This window comes from Coregonus clupeaformis, unplaced genomic scaffold (genome assembly GCF_020615455.1).
Source record: "Coregonus clupeaformis isolate EN_2021a unplaced genomic scaffold, ASM2061545v1 scaf0844, whole genome shotgun sequence".
In the NCBI taxonomy this organism is placed as follows: Eukaryota; Metazoa; Chordata; class Actinopteri; order Salmoniformes; family Salmonidae; genus Coregonus; species Coregonus clupeaformis.
In genome coordinates, this window is record NW_025534299.1 from 16,948 (window position 1) to 34,789 (window position 17,842).

Sequence of the window (17,842 nt, forward strand, 5' to 3'; positions counted from 1 at the left end):
GTAGGGCAGTAGGGAGACCCGGCATGGGAAGGAGACGACAGGCCTTCGAGAACCGATCCACAACGACCAGGATGGTAGTACTCCCCTGTGAGGGGGGAAGGTCTGTAACAAAGTCCACCGAGAGGTGGGACCAGGGTCGTTGTGGAACGGGCAGGGGTTGTAGCTTACCCCTGGGCAAATGTCTGGGCGCCTTACACTGTGCACACACCGAACAGGAGGAGACATAAACCCTCACATCCCTGGCTAACGTTGGCCACCAGTACTTAGTGCTAAGGCAGTGAACTGTCCGGCCAATACCTGGATGTCCAGAGGAGGGGGACGTATGAGCCCAATAAATGAGGCGATCGCGTACCTCGAGCGGAACGTACGTCCGACCCACTGGACACTGTGGAGGACTTGGGTCGGTGCGTAACGCCCGCTCGATCTCTGCATCGACCTCCCATACCACCGGTGCCACCAGACAATACTTTGGTAGTATGGGAGTGGGCTCAACGGACCTCTCCTCCGTGTCATACCGCCGAGACAGGGCATCTGCCTTCCCGTTCTGGGACCCAGGGATGTAAGTGATTTTAAACACAAACCGGGCTAGAAACATAGTCCAGCGGGCCTGGCGAGGATTCAGTCTCCTAGCTGCCCGGATGTACTCCAGGTTACGGTGGTCCGTCAAAATGAGGAAATGGTGTTGAGCCCCCTCAAGCCAATGCCTCCACACCTTTAGGGCCTGTACCACGGCTAACAGCTCCCTGTCCCCTACGTCATAATTCCGCTCCGCCGGACTGAGCTTCTTAGAATAAAAAGCACAGGGGCAGAGCTTAGGTGGTGTGCCAGACCGTTGTGAGAGGACGGCCCCAATACCGGCCTCGGACGCGTCTACCTCTACCTGGAATGGTAAAGCGGGATCCGGATGCGCCAACACCGGCGCCGAGGTAAACAGGTCCTTCAGTCTCCCAAAAGCCCTGTCCGCCTCAGCTGACCACCGCAAGCGCACCGGACCCCCCTTCAACAGAGACGTTATGGGAGCTGCCACCTGTCCAAAACCCCGGATAAACCTCCAGTAATAATTCGCAAAACCCAAGAACTGTTGCACCTCTTTCACAGTGGTTGGGGTTTGCCAATTACGCACAGCTGACACCCGGTCAACCTCCATCTTCACCCCTGACGCAGACAACTGATAACCCAAAAAGGAGACTGACTTCTGAAAGAACAGGCATTTCTCTGCCTTGACATATAGGTCATGCTCCAACAGTCTCCTCAACACTCGGCGCACCAGGGCTACATGCTCAGCTCGGGTAGAACTGTACACCAGAATATCGTCTATGTACACGACTACTCCCTGCCCCTGCATGTCCCGGAAAATCTCATCTACAAAGGATTGGAAGACTGAGGGAGCATTCATTAACCCATATGGCATGACGAGATACTCGTAATGACCGGAGGTCGTGCTAAATGCTGTCTTCCATTCATCGCCCTCTCTAATGCGCACCAAGTTATATGCGCTCCTGAGATCCAATTTTGTGAAGAACTGAGCACCGTGTAATGACTCCGTCATAGTCGCAATCAGAGGAAGTGGATAACTGTACTTCACCGTAATCTGATTGAGACCGCGGTAATCAATACACGGGCGCAAACCTCCATCTTTTTCTTCACAAAAAGAAGCTCGAGGAAGCGGGTGAAGTGGAGGCCCGTATGTAGCCCTGTCTCAGAGACTCGGCGATGTAAGTTTCCATCGCTTTCCTCTCCTCTTGAGACAAGGGATACACATGGCTCCGCGGGAGTGCTGCTCCTAACTGGAGATCTATCGCACAATCCCCCTGTCTATGAGGCGGCAGCTGCGCCGCCCTAGTCTTACTAAACACCAGTTTCAAATCCTCATACTCGGGGGGAATATGCAGTGCAGGCATTAGATTCAGACTTTCCACCGAGGTCGCCCCTATGGAAACACCCAGACACAGCCCCTCACACTGAGCAGACCACCCTTTAAGAGCTTTCTCTCGCCACGAAATAGTAGGGTCATGGGTAATCAACCAGGGAAGCCCCAGCACCACCGGATACGCAGGAGAGTCAATCAGATAGAGCTGAATCGTCTCCTCATGACCCCCCTGCGTCACCATCTTAAGGGGCGCTGTGACCTCCCCAATCAACCCAGATCCTAACGGACGGCTATCTAGGGCATGTACAGGGAAAGGCTTATCAACGGAAAGGAGAGGAATCCCTAATTCTACACAGAACTGGCGATCTACAAAGTTCCCAGCTGCGCCTGAATCGACTAGCGCCTTATGCTGGGAACGAGGTGCTACCTGTGGAAAACAAACAGGCAAGGTTATGTGAACGACAGAAAGCTCTGGGTAAGTAGGGCGCCTACTCACCTGGGAGGACTCCCCAATGCGTGGCCTACCTTCACCTCCACCAGGGGACCCTCCCCAACACCTAGAAGCGGTGTGCCCTCCACGGCCACAGTTGGTGCAGGAGACGGCCCCCCTCGGGTTCCTACTCCTCCTTTCTCTAGCGCCAGCACCTCCGAGCTCCATAGGGCTCGGCTCGGAGGCGCTGGAGGGTGAAATGGGCGACCCCCATCCGGGACGTCCACGGGTGGCGAGCAGGGTGTCCAACCGAATGGCCATGTCGACTAGTTGGTCAAACGTCAACATGGTATCCCTGCACGCCAACTCTCTTTGGACCTCCTCCCGGAGGCTACAACGGAAGTGGTCTATGAGGGCCCGCTCATTCCACCCTGCATCTGCCGCTAGAGTCCGGAACTCCAGGGCAAAATCCTGTGCGCTCCTCATCCCCTGTCGGAGGTAGAACAGACGCTCCCCCGCCGCCTTCCCTTCTGGTGGATGGTCGAACACGGCCCGGAAGCGGCGGGAGAACTCCGCATAGGTGACGGTAGCGGCGTCCATTCTCCTCCATTCGGCGTTGGCCCACTCCAACGCCTTGCCGGTGAGACAGGAGATGAGGGCGGAGACGCTCTCGTGTCCCGAGGGCGCCGGGTGTACGGTGGCGAGGTAGAGCTCCACTTGCAGCAAGAACCCTTGACACCCGGCAGCGGAGCCGTCGTACGCCCTCGGGAGTGAGAGCCGAATCCCGCTGGGTTCCGGAAGGGGGACAGGAGGACTGACCGATGGGGATGGTCCGGTAGGGGGGGGCGTGGGTACCCCGCTGGTCTCCCATCGGTGGAGAGTGTTCATCACCCGGTCCAGGGCGTGACCGATCTGGTTGATCCTGTCCTCCTGCCCACGAAGACGGTCCTCCATAATGTCCGTTGGAGCGGCTGTTCCTGCTGATTCCATAGTGTGATGTGTGATTCTGTCAGAACACTGAGTGTGGATGTGGTGCAGGGAATCAAGCGCAGGAACAAGGGTGTTCGTCAACAGTCTTTAGTAATCCAAAAAGGTAAAGAGCCAACCCAACCGGGAGGCAAGCACAAAATTACGCACACACACACAGTGCGTAAAATAAGAAAAGGCGCACGCAGTGCGGACTCTCGAATAAACAACACGAGAGGAGAAAACCATCAACAGCTGACAAATACAATCACACATAACACCTGACCCAAAACACGATAACTAAATAGGAAACAAAATCAAACACTAACAAGGGACAGGTGTATAACCAGACAAAACCAAACAAACATGAAACATCGAACGGTGGCAGCTAGTACTCCGGGGACGACGACCGCCGAAGCCTGCCCGAACAAGGAGGAGGAGCAGCCTCGTGACAGGACGGCTCCGTTACCTGGTGGACTGGGAGGTGTATGGCCCTGAGGAGAAGAGCTAGGTTCCAGCTGGGGGCGTTCTGGACCCCAACCTAATTCAGGACTTCTACCGTCGCTGCCCTGACCGGCCCGCTCCTCGTCCTCGGGGTCGTCTTCATGGCTGGTGAAGTCCTGCCGCGAGAACCACACTGTCACGTCTCCTCCCGTTGCTCCCCTCCGGCGCCCTGATTTGCCGGTCTACTGAGCCACCAGTCTGAGCGCACCACCTCGGCAACACAGGAATGGAAACCAAACGCACCCTAATCACCTCCGGCACACTTGCAACTCATCATCTCATCACCTCCACTATTTAGACCTGGACTGTTCACTCATTGTTGTGTGTAATTGTTAGCGGCGTGTCGTTTACTCGCTCCTTGTTATTCTCTTTCTTATTGTTAAGTAAACCTTTACCTTGTTGATTCCTGCGTCTGCGTCCTGCCTCTTCGTATCCTCAGTACTCGTCACAGAAGCGGGCCAGTCGCAGCATAAAGGACATGATGGAGGTCAGGGGTCAGCTGGGATTTATTCCTGGAGTTAGGAAATAGTCAAACTGATACAGGACAGACCTGGATTCAAATAGTATTTGTTTTCTTTCCGATACTTTGAGCATTTGACTGGAGTGCCAGACATAGACATTTAATAATCATATTTCTATTGTGCCAGATTGGTGGGGTTTGTACTTCTGGGACTATTCTATTGGTATATTTTGCACCTGAGAAGCTCAATCTAGTGCAGCTAACATATTTGACAGAAGAAGAAATATACTTTGAACCCTGGTCTGATACAGGGCAATTTCCAAATCACCACATCACCATCACAAATATTTAATTTTGTTCAATATATTGTTTTATTGTTGGGTATATATTGTGATGTCACGAGAGGCTGTGTCCTGGAGGGACGGTACATCCCCCTGAGGTGGCTGCAAACCCAGACAGCTATGGCTCCATCTGCTGGTATGGTCGGGAACTCCAACCCTCTGTGGCCAATCTTCCCACGCAGCTGAAACCAATCAGGGGCTGATAGGCTGGGGTTGTTTTGGAAGGGAAGAGACACGGTCTGAAGAGTGGGTTTGGAAGAGAAGAGAATTGTGTTATAATTTCGTTAGTTGCCGAAGACCTTGAATAAAAATCCTTGTTTTGGTTGAACCTGGACTCCTTGCACTACTTGGGCAACCCCGCTGGAAGCGGTAGCCTCTCGTGGCATCACAATATACATGATTGTTTTTATATTTGGGTATATTGTTTTATTGTTTGTCTCTCTTAGTGGATATCTTAATGACATACAGACACAAACCCATGTCCAAGATTGAACTTGATCCTCTCTTGCCCCACAGCTCTCACAAAGACAAGTGGACATTGACTGTTTTCATTTTCTTTTATTAATCTGCATAAAATGTTTATAACAATTCTGTGTTATAACACAAACTCATTCATTAATAAAGATGCAGTCATAGGGAATCCCTTTTTCTGTGGATTGAGTATTATAAACTCAATAAGCAGTAATGACTCAACGTTGCCACAATTTAGATATTGTCAGTTATGATCATGCATTGCCTCTGACATAAGACAACTTCAGTACTTGTCTTACAGAAAGTAATATAAAACGTTCTTATCAGAGTAAATGGCTATTTGATGTTTGAGCCACCGTAGTAACATGATCCTGTTAACAGACGAGGGAGAACGCCTTGCACAAAGTTTTTTCAGACAGAAAAGTGCCTGTTAATCGTCTGTTATGCTAGTCAGTTGTATTTGTCAAGGAGCAATGCATCACAAGTAGCAACCACCACCGTCAATCCCACAATGCAAAAAGACATTGATATGCAAAAACTTGTAGTGTACGGTAATAGTGGTTAACAAATAACAGTGATGGCATGGAACACATTTGAATAATCTCTCACAATACTTTCTCCCACAAGAGGCAAAACAAAACAAAAACTCTACAACCTGTAAAATAGAACCAAACTACACTAACAGTATTTTTGACTGATGTACTTTTGTTATATACAAAATATGTTTCAAAAAGGCATTGCGCTTTAAAGAAAACATAAAGCTTTCATGTAAAGTGTGCCATAAATGACGAGCAGATCCCTTCCCGCCATTTTCTTACTGTTCTCCACAAACTCCTAAAGAGAGAGAGAGAGAGAAAGAAGAGAGAGAGTGAATGTGTGTGTTGGGTGTTGAGACAATAGGGGCAAGTATCGTAAACTCTAACAAGGCAAGTTTGGTGTAATATGTGCATAAACACAATTTACCATCTAGAAATGGATTAAAGTGGTAACCTGTAAAACCATTCAGGTATGTTAAACACTTCTTCAGGCACCACAAGCAGCAGATGCAGGCTTTCAGCACACAGCAAACACAGGCATTTTCCCACAAACAGAAAATACATTCAGCTTTAGTTCTCCACCCATTGTCTGGCTTGACTTGATAAACTGGGAGTTGATATAAGTGAAAGTGTGTACATTTAAAAGAACAATCTGGGATATTTCCTGCTGCTTATGTAGCCCTTTCCTGCAGTCAAATGGCCTAGTGGCCTCATGGGTGGAATGTTCACAATATGTTTAATAATTTCATAAATAATAAAACAATTTTAAATTACAGCCAGAAATCCAGTGTTGCTATATCAAACAGTTTTGTTTTATTTCAGTCTTCTGTGATATATATAAAGTGTAATATTGGGATGCAAACTTGATTACATTTCAACTCTATATCAGACATGGTACAGGTGTCTTCTTTTTGTTAAGCCCTTAACCATTTGTGTGAGGTGTATACTTTGTTTCAAAGTTGATTTGTTTAAGACTAACAATAAACACTCTTTGTGACCCTGATTTAGCCCACTGCAGTAAAAGGTTAATTAAGGATCAAATCCACATAGACTGACAGTATTTGTTCATCCCCTGCGAATTCTATTGTAGTTGATGTCTTTAGAAAACCTTCATTACATCTGCAGTAATTCCTTGTTTAACATTTCTGATTCACACTTTTGTATCAAGAATGTATCAATAATTACATTATATTTACGTCATTTAGCAGACGCTCTTATCCAGAGCAACTTACAGTTAGTGAGTGCATACATCTTATTTTTTTTTCATACTGTTCCTCCGTGGGAATCGGACCCACAACCCTGGCGTTGTAAGCGCCATGCTCTACCAACTGAGCTACACGGGACTCGTCACCACACGCCTACAAAACCCCCAATAAAATTCCTAGAAACTGGCCATGAGTAGATATGATGGTGAAAGCTACATATACGTACACATAACATACTGTTAGTTAGCTGTCTGTGAGTGCTGTTAATGTAGAGACTAATGACTACTTGGAAGCTCCATTTGAGGAGATTTGTGCGTATGATGTCCTTTGTAAATGAGTTGTAACATGGAATGTTCCATTCAAGGATGCAAAGTTGTTCTTTACAACGTGTTTTGATTGGATGCGTAGCAATGACAAGGGGCCTTTCTGAAATGCTGACTCACGTTACTATGAAACAAAGAATGAATAGAGATCAGCCATGTGAAGGGTTAATTATGTTCCAGAGCACAGAGCAACACAGGGTGGGGAGGAGCATGTCAACATCACTTTAAGTGAAACTGAAGTGTTTAGACGTACTGTATGTTGCGCACACAAGTCAACTGTCTCAAACTCTTCTGAAAAATCTGTTACGACAGCTACGCAGTCTCTGTTTTAAAAATAATACTATAATATATAGTACCGAAGAATCTGAGAAAGCACCCACACTCTTTCACGCACAGTTACAGGTGAGTAGAGATTAACAAGGGCAGGTGAAGATAAATTCTACTGTGTGAATTCTTGCATTCTCCTGTTTTCTTTACCAACTACAGTACCTACTGTATCTTTAACTTTATTTTGTACATTGACAAATTTATACTGTATGTTGTATGGTTAAACAACTTTAATCAAGATCGGTTAGTGTCTCTAAATGCCGTGTTGACAATGGAACTGAAACTATCGGGAGCTGACTCATTCCAGGAAATAATTTATAGTTCCACCTTCTCTGTCTAGATATGGCTTCCTCCAGCAATCTCCAGTCTGAAGAGCAGTACCTGTGTAGAGATGGGTCCCCTCCTAAACCTAAAATAGTGCCCTGTGACGTCTGCACTGGGATGAAGCGCAAGGCCCTAAAGTCCTGCCTGGTGTGTCAGACCTCTTACTGTGAGACTCACCTGGAGCCTCATCAGATAGCCCCACCCTTAAAGAGACACAAACTGATCAACCCTGTGGTGAACCTAGAAGACAGGATGTGTAAGAAGCATGACAGACTCCTGGAGATGTTCTGTAGGACTGACCAGACATGTGTGTGTCAGTTCTGCACTGAGGCAGACCACAAGACTCATGACACTGTCTCTATAGAGGAAGAGTGTGGAGAGAGGAAGACTCAGCTGGGGAAAACTGAGGCAGAAGTGCAGCAGATTGTCAAGGAGCGACTGATGAAGGTTAAAAGTATCAAACTCTCAGTAGATCTCAGCAAGAGAGGCGCAAAGAGAGAGATAGCAGAGAGTATGCAGATCTTCACTGCTCTGATGCGCTCCATTAAGAAAAGCAAGGGTGAGCAGGAAATCACTGAGCTAAAGAGGAGAAGCACTGAGCTGAAGCAGCTCTCCCACAGTGCGGACCACCTCCAACTTCTCCAGAGCTTCCTATCCCTAGTGTGCAACCCTCCACCCACCAAGAGCTGGTCTGAGGTCAGTGTTCACAGTGATCTGTTTGTGGGGACTGTGAGGAGAGCTGTGTCTCAGCTGGAGGAGACACTGAATAAAGAGATGGAGAAGCTGCCTGAAGTCAAACTGAAGAGGATTCAGCAGTATGCAGTGGATGTGACTCTGGACCCTGATACAGCTAATACCAGTATCATCCTGTCTGAAGATGGGAAACAAGTAAGATGTGGAAACACATTACAGAATCTTCCTGACAATCCAAAAAGGTTTGAATGTAATCGGTTTGTCCTTGGAAAGGATGGCTTCTCCTCAGGAAGATTTTACTATGAGGTGACAGTTAAGGGTAAGATTAGATGGAATTTAGGAGTGGCCAGAGAGTCCACTGACAGGAAGGGGATTATCACACCATTACCTCAGGATGGACTCTGGATTGTGTCGCGAAGGGATGAAGATATGTACCTTAATGGAACCTTGAACTCTATCCTCTCCCTGAGAGAGATGCCCCAGAAGGTGGGGGTGTTTGTGGACTATGAGGAGGGTCAGATCTCCTTTTATGATGTGGAGGCCAGGTCTCATATCTACTCTTTCACTGGATGCACCTTTACAGAGAAGCTCTTTCCATTCTTCGGCCCCTCTGATAATGATGATGGTCAAAACTTAGTCCCTCTCATCATCTCTCCTGTCAATCACACACACTGATTAAACGATGGAGAGGGAACAGATAATTTATTAATTACATTCACAAATCATTAAATATATCAATTTAGAAATGACTATATTTAGTCAGTTGACATGACACATGACTAGAATTTCCATGGATGTCCTCTGAAATCTCATCATCAAATGAAAATGGAATCTTCTTTACTCTGTTAGGGACAAATTGAAAATGACTGGGGAAGGGGTGGTCCAAAATATGGGTTGGTTTTCAAACCTTTTTTATTGCTTTGGGGAGGGTTGTGTGTTTTTTGGGAGGGCACAGGGGAGGTTGGTGCGTTTTTTCCCCTGGTTTACATTTGCCATTCTGCACGTATTTTCCCTATAAACAATGGCTTAACTTACTTTCTATATTACCCTATTACAGTTTAGAAACGTTTGGGGAAGGTGTGGCTATAAGCTTTAGCTACTGCAGGCATTAGATATGAAGGTAGTGTGCCCCTGCGATCCCACTGACTCTGGCAGTTGAATTTGAGGTGAGGAAGGACGTTTTAGGCCTAATAGAGTTGTTCCTATAATCTAACAATATAATGCTTATCTTTATACAACATATTCAGATAGAAAATTAACAAATTACCTTTCTTCTGTAGGTCTATATCTGTATAGCAGATGCAGTAGCCATCTGACATAAATAAATGCATATCGGTGTCGTAGCATGCCACCAGCATATCTCTATCTCTCTGGGGTTAGGCCTAAGCTTATTTTCCTGTATATACAGTGGCTTGCGAAAGTATTCACCCCCCTTGGCATTTTTCCTATTTTGTTGCCTTACAACCTGGAATGAAAATGGATTTTGGGGGGATTTGTATAATTTCATTTACACAACATGCCTACCACTTTGAAGATGCAAAATATTTTTTATTGTGAAACAAACAACAAATAAGACAGAAAAACAGAAAACTTTAGCGTTTATAACTATTCACCCCTCCAAAGTCAATACTTTGTAGAGCCACCTTTTGCAGCAATTACAGCTGCAAGTCCCTTGGACTTGGACATCTAACCACTGGGATTTTTGCCCATTCCTCAAGGCAAAACTGCTCCAGCTCCTTCAAGTTGGATTGGTTCCGCTGGTGTACAGCAATCTTTAAGTCATACCACAGATTCTCAATTGGATTGAGGTCTGGGCTTTGACTAGGCCATTCCAAGACATTTAAATTATTCCCCTTAAACCACTCAAATGTTGCTTTAGAAAAAGGCTTAGGGTCATTGTCCTGATGGAAGGTGAACCTCCGTCCCAGTCTCAAATCTCTGGAAGACTGAAACAGGTTTCCCTCAAGAATTTCCCTGTATTTAGCGCCATCTATCATTCCTTCAATTCTGACCAGTTTACCAATCCCTGCCGATGAAAAACATCCCCACAGCATGATGCTGCCACCACCATTCTTCACTCTGGGGATGGTGTTCTCGGGGTGATGAGAGGTGTTGAGTTTGCTCCAGACATAGTGTTTTCCTTGATGGCAAAAAAGCTCAATTTTAGTCTCATCTGACCAGAGTACTTTCTTCCATATGTTTGGGGAGTCTCCCACATGCCTTTTGGCAAACACCAAATGTGTTTGCTTATTATTTTTTTTAAGCAATGGCTTTTTTCGGCCCACTCTTCCGTCAAGCCCAGCTCTGTGGAGTGTACGGCTTAAAGTGGTCCTATGGACAGATACTCCAATCTCCGCTGTGGATCTTTGCAGCTCCTTCAGGGTTATCTTTGGTCTCTTTGTTGCCTCTCTGATTAATGCCCTCCTTGCCTGGTCCGTGGGTTTTGGTGGGCGGCCCTCTCTGCAGGTTTGCTGTGGTGCCATATTCTTTCAATTTTTTTATAATGGATTTAATAGTGCTCAGTGGGATGTTCAAAGTTTCGGATATTTTTTTATAACCCAACCCTGATCTGTACTTCTCCATAACTTTGTCCCTGACTGTTTGGAGAGCTCCTTGGTCTTCATGGTGCCGCTTGCTTGGTGGTGCCCCTTGCTTAGTGGTGTTGCAGACTCTGGGGCCTTTCAGAACAGGTGTATATATACTGAGATCATGTGACAGATCATGTGACAATTAGATCGCACACAGGTGGACTTTATTTAACTAATTATGTGACTTCTGAAGGTAATTGGTTGCACCAGATCTTATTTAGGGGCTTCATAGCAAAGGGGGTGAATACATATGCATGCACCACTTTTCTGTAATTATTTTTTTTTGCATTTTTTGAAACAAGTTATTTTTTCATTTCACTTCACCAATTTGGACTATTTTGGTATGTCCATTACATTAAATCCAAATAAAAATCAATTTAAATTACATTTTGTAATGCAACAAAATAGGAAAAACTCCAAGGGGGATGAATACTTTTGCAAGGCACTGTAACTATATGAGGGGGGAGTGTGTTCAATTTATTTGACAGTACTTATGTAAATGTGATATTTCCAGTATTATATATTATTTATTTTATTTTTTCTTAGCAAAAATGTATAAAAACCGTGTTTTTATCTTTGTCATTATGGGGTATTGTGTGTAGATTGAATTCACTATATATCATTTATTGTTTCTCCCTCTTAGTGGATATCTTAATGACATACAGACACAAACCCATGTCCCCATTGATCTGAACCTCTCTTACCCCACAGCTCTCACAAACACAGGTGGACATTGCTTATTTTTGTTGTTTTATTACTCTGCTAAAATGTTATTAAAATTATTCCGGGTTAAAACTCTGTTTGCACTCATAAATAGAGATACTGTCATAGAGAATCCTTTTTCTATGGATAGAGTATTACAAACTCAATAAGCAGTAATGACTCAATGATGCCACAATATAGGGTTTGTCAGTTATGATAATGCTTTTCCTTAAACATAAGACAATATATTTAACAAATATACATTGAACAAAAATATAAACACAACATGAAACAATTTCAAAGATTTTAATGAGTTACAGTTCATATAAGGAAATTAATTAATTAATTAATTAGACCCTAATTTATGACTGAGAATACAGATATGCATCTGTTGGTAACAGATACCTTAGAAAAAGGTATTTAGGGGCGTGGATCAGAAAATCAGTCAGTATCTGGTGTGACCACCATTTGCCTCATGCAACACGACACATCTCCTTTCGAAAAGAGTTGATCAGGCTGTTGATTGTGTCCTGTGGAATGTTGTCCCACTCCTCTTCAATGGCTGTGCGAAGTAGCTGGATATTAGCAGGAACTGGAACACGTTGTAGCACACTTCTCTAGCGTACCAGTGGCCATCAAAGGTGAGCATTTGTCCACTGATGTCGGTGACGATGCCGAACTGGGGTCAGGTCAAGACCCTGGTGAGGATGATAAGCACGCAGATAAGCTTCCATGAAGATGGTTTCTGGCGTTGGAGGAGGCTTATGGTAGAGAAATTAAATTCTCTGGCAACAGCTCTGGTGGACATTCCTGCAGTCAGCTTGCCAATTGCACGCTCCCTCAAAACTTGACACATCTGTGGCATTGTGTTGTGTGACAAAACTTCACATTTTAGACTGGCCTTTTATTGACCCCAGCACAAGGTGTACCTGTGTAATGATCATACTATTTAATCAGAGTCTTGATATGCCACACCTGTCAGGTGCATGGATTATCTTGGCGAAGGAGTAATACTCACTGACAGGGATGTAAGCTAATTTCTGCAAAACATTTGAGAGAAATACGTTTTTCTGTGCGTATAGAACATTTCGGGGATCTTTTATTTCAGCTCATGAAACATAGGACCAACACTTGCTGCGTTTATATTTTTGTTCAGTCTAAAACATCCTCATCAGGGTAAATGGCTCTTTAATATGTGATTCACAGTAGTAACATGATCCTATTAACAGGCGAGGGAGCACACCTTGCACACCTTTTTATTTTAAATAATTAATTAATTAAATTAAAACATTTAAAAAATGTCTTATGCTAGTCAGTTGTATTTGTCAACATTCTATTAGATGTACCAATGCAACACAATTAGCGATCATTACCACAATCTAAAAAGACATTGATATACAAACACTTGTACTGTACAGTAGTAGTGGTTAAAAATAACAGTGAAGACATGGAACGCATTTGAACAATTTCTCAATACTTTCACCCACAAGAAGCTAAACTAAAAAACACCAACTCTACAGTCTGTAAAATAGAACCAAACGACACTATCTATATTCTTGACGGTTATACTTTTGTTATAAATATATAAAATTAAATAGTACAAAAAGGCATTGTGCTTTCAGAAAAAAATTGTTTCATGTAAAGTCTGGTATAAATTAATAAACAGGTTATCGAAAATATTGTAGTCCCTGGGACTGGAGTGATATCATGGTTAACCTATTACACATGTAATAAAGAAAATGGTTGGAATGCCTTTTGGTTTCTGTCTTCTGGTTTGTTTTGGTCAAACCGAAGTCCCTCCTCCATGAGTCTACAACAATAAACAAGTGTTAAACGTTACTATCGTCTTCATCAGCATTTTGGGTGTATGGCTCTAGATTATGGAGTTACAGGGAAAATCCACTCCACATCAATTTTTTGGTATTTGTTTCATTAGTTCATTGTTGATACAGTCCCACAATGTTTGACATGTCAGGTGTCAAGTTTTCAAGATATTGGACTTCCAAGAAGCAAAGTGTCTCCTGCCACATCATCATTATGATGCAAAACTTGTTGGGACTGTATCTACAGTGGACGAATGAAAAAAATACAAAATGTTGTTGAGTGGATTTTCCCTTTAACTTCATGATGAATTGGCCAATATGGATAAAGCTAAATTGAAATGTTTCTTACAGAAGAAATATGAAAAGCATATGCATAAGCATGGTAGCAATTGAAAAGGAACAGTTTGGAGATTATGTGAAAATTATTAGACCAAAATTGAGGACACAACAGTTCACCTGACACAAGACTGAATCCAAACATTACACTGGTGATTTTATGTGTATTTTACATTTACTGTATTTTTCGCCTCATTTGTTACATTCAGTAACATGATAAGACTATTCCTGGAAAATGTGGGGTAGGTGCAACATAATACAAAAAAAATGACAAGGGTTTGAATGAGAGGACTAACTGGTGTCTCCAAGTGGCCACACACCTCTCCAAAGTAATGTCAATGGACATTTAGGACTCAAAGAAGAGTCTTCAACTATAAGGTGCGTTTTTGAGCTCTCCTAGCTGTGCCATTGAGGAACTAGAGCAAGCACACTAGTAGTTGTTTGGTTTGGAACACAGCCCTGCATTCCCCGCCATCACACAATTACTATTGTTGTTTACGCAATCTAAAAAGAAAGCTTGTTCAATTGCCAGCATGACTAGCTAGGTTATAAAATACGATCTTGAGGTGTTAGGCTTTCATGAGGCAATTTGGAGAAACAGATTGTAATTTTGGTCTGCATAGAAAGGAGCAATGTGTCACGCCTTGACTCAGGAGACTCGTTTATGTTGAGTCAGGGTGTGTATATTCCTTGTTGTATATATTCTCTGTTGTATTCTAGTATGTATAGATCTATGTTGGCCGGTGTGGTTCCCAATCAGAGGCAGCTGTCGCTCGTTGTCTCTGATTGGGGATCATACTTAGGCAGCCTATTGGCACTGTGTAGTTGTGGGATCTTGTTCCGTGTAAGGTTTGTTGTCTGTACAACCTTTGGACTTCACATTTTGTTTCGTTTGTTGTTTTGTCATGTGTTTAGCATTTAATAAACATGTATGCATATCACGCTGCGCCTTGGTCTGACCCGTCATTAAACAAACGTGACAGAAGATCCCACCAAACGAGGACCAAGCAGCGTGCCCAGGCAGAGTGAATAGCCATGTCACAGGTGGGCAATTTGTGGTCATGGGAAGAGATATTTGCGGGGAGAGGACCATGGGCTAAGGTAGATGCCCAGGCAGGAGAGGTGCAACGGCAATACGGAGGAGGCCGGTCGAGGAGGAAGCCCGAGAAGCAGCCCCAAGGAAAAACATTTTTTTGGGGGGGGCACATGGGGTGGTTGGCGGAGCCTAGTGTCAGAGCAGAGCCAACTCCCCGTACTCACGCGAGGAAGCGTATGACTGGGCAGGCTCCGTGTTATGCGGAGCTACGTACTGTGTCGCCAGTGCGCCGGCACAGTCCTGTACTTTCTGTGCTTGCACCACGCACGTGCCGTGCGAAGATGGGCATCCAGCCAGGATGGGGTGTGCCGGCTCAATGCTCCTGGTCTCCAGTACACCTCCTCGGTCCCGCATATCCTGTGCCAGTTCTACGAACTGTATCGCCAGTGCGCGTGCACAGCCCAGTGCGTCCTGTGCTGATGCCTCACACATACTGTATGGAAGTAGGCATTCAGCCAGGACGGATTGTGCCAGCTCTCCGCTCCAGACCTCCAGTCCGCCTCCACAGTCCGGCCCGGCCTGTTCCTGCTCCTCGCACCAAGCCAGTGGAACGTTACAAATGGTTGAAACTCTAAGACCAGGAAATGTGAGATGTTAGTCCACATGTTTGAAATGGTGAGAAACTCTGAAACTCTCAATCTCTACACAAGAAGAAGAAACTCACTAGACCGTAGCATTACCAGTCTGCAGCTGGCATGTAAAGTAGTCTAGAACTTTGACTAAAGACACGAGGTGACAAGGACAATCCCATCTCAGACAACCGTTGGTACATCTGAAGTATCTGTCTAACAACCACTTCACTACCAGAGAAGCTCTATAAAGGACATTGTGACCTCTGGTGGACAAACCAGAGCCTTACACCCATCGACACCTTCCCCATAGGAGTGATTGGTTTCAACAGAGAGACGACGGAGAAGACATTCTATACGTAAATACATTGCATTTCTTACCCAAACGGCGGTGGTAAGGGTGCTAAGTATTCTGATTACCGTGAGCGTAGTTTCCAAATGTATGTACCATAAGTTTGACTGTCTTTGTCCCTCTCTCCCTCCTTCTATTGACCCCTCCCTTTTTGATAACCAAGTCATGCTGTTGTTCATCCGCTAGGGACTTTTCTCATGAATTAAGTATGTATGTATGTATATTCTGTGTTATTATTTAGTTAGCTAGTAAGTAAATATTTAAGCCAATTTGTGTATTGCTGATACATAAGTAAGGTTAGGGTACATGCAGGTTCAAGGATTATAAGACATTCAGAATGAGACTGATGAGGTAATGATTAATAAGTGACTGTTATTGGTACATAACATGCATATATATATATATATATTCTAAGAGTTTAATTCGGGAGATGGTAAGTCGTTAAACAACTCCTTCCGTGGTGCCCCAAATTCCTAATGAGTTAATTGTTACATGATCGCTATGTGGCCGCTACCTTTCCCAGGAAGAGGACAAAGTCCCCCACGGTGTTGAAGGTGGCCACTCTGAAGGCATTCTCTACCAGGATGACGAAGGCGTTGCGTGCCAACGTACAGAAACTGGTGCTGTTGATCTCTGTGGCCGTGTACGCGTTCTGTGGTGAAAACAGACAAACAAGAGACAGAAGTATCATCAATAACAATGTGTGATTACTGCCATCTTGGAATGAGTCTCCCTTGTAAAATAGATTGTGGTCAATGATATAACATGTGTAATAGTAAGAATAATCAACATCTCAGATGACAATCAATCTGATTCTGATAGAACACTTACTTGATTCAGGTATGTTAGACACTTCTTCAGGCACCACAAGCAGCAGATGCAGGCTTTCAGCATACAGCGATCACAGGCATTTTCCTACAAACAGAAAACACATTCAGCTTTAGTTCTCCACCCATTGTCTGGTTTGACTAGACAAACTGGTGGTGAATATGTTTAAAGGCATAATATGGGATATTTTTGGCTGCTAATTGTCAAATCTTGCCTGGCTACCCAGACTCATTGCTCTGGCCAAACGTCACGCCCACGAATGTTTGTTTCTTATCGAAAGAGCAGCGAAAGACTTCCGTATGAGTCATCAGGCAAGGTCAAATCTACCTAGACTGAGTTATTTGTTCATCCCCATGTGGAATTTGAATTCTGTTGTTTTTTATGTTTTTGGAAAACCTTCCAAACATCTACAATAATTCCTTGTTTAACATTTCTGATTCACACTTTTTCTACCTTGATCAGTAACAAAATTAGAACACTTTTAAAAAATGTGCCTTGTTTTTGAAATGGTAAAACAATGTATCAAGAATGAGAGATCAGCCATGTGAAGGTTTAATTCTGCTCCAGAGCACAGAGCAGCACTGTGAAACTTAAATTGCTAGACATGCTATATGTTGCACACAGGAGTAAACTCTCTCAAACTCTTCAGAAATCTCTATTAAACAGCTACACAGAGTCGTCTGTTTTTGTTGTTGTTGTTTTTTTACTAAACTACAGTATATAATATATATATATATATATATATATATATATATATATACTAGAGAAAAACCTGAGAAAGTACCCACACTTTCACACACAGACACAGGTGAGTAGAGATTTACAAGGGCAGCTGAAGATACATTCTACTGTGTGAATTATTTTTTTATCCTGTTTTCTTTCTTGACTACAGTACCGATTTTTTACTTTATTTTGTACATTGACTAATTAAACTGTATTTTGTATAGTTAAACAACTTGAATCAAGATTATTATTATTATTATTTATATTATAAGATTGGTTACTGTCTCTAAATGCTGTGTTGACAATGGCACTGAAACTATCGAGTGCAGACTCATTCAACAAAATAATTTATAGTTCCACCTTCTCTGTTTAGAT

General features: G+C 43.9%; 1 pseudogene; it reads right to left on the reverse strand.

Annotated features, from left to right (window-relative positions):
- The window catches only part of LOC121557963, a 28,796-nt pseudogene extending 11,986 nt beyond the window's left edge, over window positions 1-16,810 (reverse strand).
- Window positions 16,811-17,842: the final 1,032 nt, after the last annotated feature.